General features: G+C 37.7%; 1 non-coding gene across 1 annotated transcript; it reads right to left on the bottom strand.

The window, feature by feature from the left end:
• Positions 1-635: 635 nt before the first annotated feature.
• On the bottom strand, positions 636-709 carry TRNAN-GUU (transfer RNA asparagine (anticodon GUU)). The gene has a single exon. It is a non-coding gene; the product is annotated as a tRNA-Asn (tRNA).
• Between the last annotated feature and the right edge of the window lie 2,591 nt (positions 710-3,300).

Below are 3,300 nucleotides of genomic sequence, written 5' to 3'. Positions count from 1 at the left end.
CCCATAACTCATGGTTTTTATGGAAAATGTTAGCCTACCCCGACGGAATATCATTAGTGGTGACCAATTGAAGCCGTCCAGACGAAAAAAAAAAATTATCACCATTTTTGGGAAAAGCCGCACTTCTAAATATTTACCGAAATTAGCACTGTTTAATTACATTGATAGTGATAACGATGTTTTTAGATTGAAATAAGCCCCAGATGGACTCCATGCTAGATTTCGGAGGGATTAAAAAAATGTATTAAAAACAAATTCTAGTCGAATTAATAACGAGTAAATTCGATGATAAATCTGAAAAGTGTAATGTTCGTGATTGATTTATAGACTTTTTTTTCAAAATAAAACAAAATTGTATCAATTTTTGCGAAAGCCAAAGTCACATAACTCCCCCTAATTATGACAATATTGTGACACCCTTGTGCATTTTTTATTATTTATATTATGGTTGTATATTTAAGCGCTACTGAATCAGTGTTCGATTTCTCATGAAAATGGAATTTTTGATTTTCCTCATATACTCGGAAAAACCCTAGAAATTTTTTTTCCGTTTCAGCTTATTGTTATCGTATTTTTTTGTATCTATGCGAGAAAAATGTTTTATTATAGTAAGAGATAATAAAAAAAAAAATAATCGCCCCCGGGTGGGCTCGAACCACCAACCTTTCGGTTAACAGCCGAACGCGCTAGCCAATTGCGCCACGGAGGCATGTGACTCGCATCGCATACATATTGAACATGAACTCTCCTGCAATAATTTTCCTTATTTCAGTTCGGAAACTTTGAAATTCAATAACCAATATTTTTTTGAAAAGACGGTATTATTTTTTGAATTTCAATAGAGAAAAAAAGAAGAGAATCAATGGATAAAACGATGATTAGTTTTATACAATAAAAAAATCAGATAAAGACGGGTATTGTGAGAGAATGAGAGCTTCAAGCCGATATTGAGTCTCGATAAGAAAGTTGATCCTACGTACGATGGCATTCATTATTAGTCGATAACTACTGCGCTAAAGTAACAGTTCTTAAAAATCCCGTGGCCGGATTTATTTCCCTCGAAATGTCACACATGGTGTGTCCATATTTCTACACATGTGTTCACGAGTTTGAGAAAAAACTTTGCACGGGCTCAAGATTATGCAAAAGTTACCAACACATTCAAGAATTTATGCATCTGTATTTATGAACACCATCAAAGGCACTTTGATGCTCTCGTGTTTCTGATCGGTTGGATCTGACGACATCCATTTTTAGACGTTGTGATTGGTTGTTGAAATTGGTTGTTGTTGATCGGAAATCTGATGTCAACTTCAGAACGTAGCACACGGCAGCACAGCAGACATTAAAAAAACGTAGCACGGTAACAGCAGTCATAAATTCGATCGATATATATATATATACATATATATGTACAAACCATGTGTCAGTTTTTGATCGGATAAACAGAGTTTCGACATTACGAAGTGCGTGCGAGATAAATAAAAATAATTTTCGTCATCTAACGAAGTGCATATTACTATTTATTTTGTAAAAATTTGTCATAAACTAAACCGGTAACAAAACGGCCACATTAATGTAGTTTGTGATCTATGTGTGAAAAAGAATATAAAAAAATGCGCCATGCATATGTCAACGAAATTTTTCAAGATTTTATTATTTCGTTCAATTGGAAATAAGTGTTAACTGAAATAATCCTTCAATTAAACCAGAGTGCGAGAAATATTGGTCAGTGTAAATATATCGTCAGTTGCGTGGTTATATATCACGTGTAAATAGGTGATATATACGAATTAATAAAAGAAAAACCCACGGAACTGTTCGAATGATGTTAGAAACTTTAATTGAATAAATGTTTTCTAATTTATTTCTTGTGTTATCATTATTTTTAAACATTCCTATATTTTGCTTGAAATTAAGTTTGGCTCTGCTCTCTTCGATCCTTCTTTTCACCCCATTGGTTTGCAGCGGATCGATACATATTATTAATTCGTTGCCTGAGATGTGTCCTCTGATTTTCTACTACTTCTTCATGCTGATTGAGGTAACATGATTCGAGAGGTTTCTAACCATGATCTTCAATTGGACATTTTGTAAATCAGATTTTTAAAAAAATTTCTGGTCTTGGTATAAGTATTGAGACGTAACACTCGCGTAGCGGCCCGAGCCCGCTCGAACTATCAAATACTACGCGTGCGAAAAACATCGCGGCGCGATGACGGGCGTGCGTCCCAACCGGCGGCCATGTTGGCGACTGGCACAAAGGCCCGAGCGAGCCAGCGGGCAGCGCTCCGAACAGCGCCACTTGGCAAGAAATCAAACTAAATCATAATTTCTTTATTCTAATTGTTTTCAAACTTTTTATTTATCAATATGAGCGTAATTAGGCTCAAAATGTCGGGATAAATAGCCGCTATCAAAGAAAATTAAAGAAAAGGTTAAATCTACGGGAAAATTTGTACAATTTTAAATAGAGCGAGATGCTTGATCACAGCGCATGCGCAGGGCTAATTGTTCATGGGCTATAGGAACCCGAACGTGACTTTTTATGATTTTTCGAATAAAATTGAATTAAAAGATATTAAATGAAACAATGAAGCCAAATCACTCAAATAATTAAACAATAACGATTGGCATTGTAATTTTATTACTTCAAAGTCGTGCTGAGCGGAAAATTAATCAAAGCGGAATTCGGCGCATCGGGCAAAATAGCGATCAGCCAATAACAAGGCGCGAATTAAGGCAGCGAGCCAATTGTGAAGCCCGTTACAAAGGAATGCGCAGAACGCGTCCGAAATAGAGAAATTCGGCGTTTGAGAGAATTTAGAGTGGGGAACGGGGTATAAGAGTGGGCGCACGGCTCATTCGAGAGGCAGTTCACCCTACCTCTAGAACCAACTCGGATCTCTTAGAGAACTAGCAGACTCAAATAGAAAAATACACTCTATTCTGGTATAACCTAAAATCCTTTTTCCTACTATTCCTTTGGATGCCTGGGGTATTGGTGAGACTCGACGACGTATCGATCCCGTAGTCCAGGGTCCATTCCACATAACCCATAATTTCCGAATTTTCGCTGCACGGGGCATTAGTGAGACTCGGTGACGTATCGATCCCGTGGTCCGTGGGCAAAATTACCTAACCTAGTGAATGCTCAGGACATTGGTGAGACTCGGCGACGTATCGAGCCCGTGGTCTGGGGTTCACATCCTAACCTGTCTTGTGTTTTGAACCTTGGCGCCATTCGGCGACGTTTGGGGCCCGTGGTCAAGCACAAACTTTCCACCTCACATTTTTTTG

The sequence above is a fragment of the Venturia canescens genome, chromosome 11 (assembly GCF_019457755.1).
Source record: "Venturia canescens isolate UGA chromosome 11, ASM1945775v1, whole genome shotgun sequence".
Classification (NCBI taxonomy): domain Eukaryota; kingdom Metazoa; phylum Arthropoda; class Insecta; order Hymenoptera; family Ichneumonidae; genus Venturia; species Venturia canescens.
The sequence above is the reverse complement of the archived record's forward strand: the minus strand, read 5'-3'. Positions and strand labels throughout refer to the sequence as shown.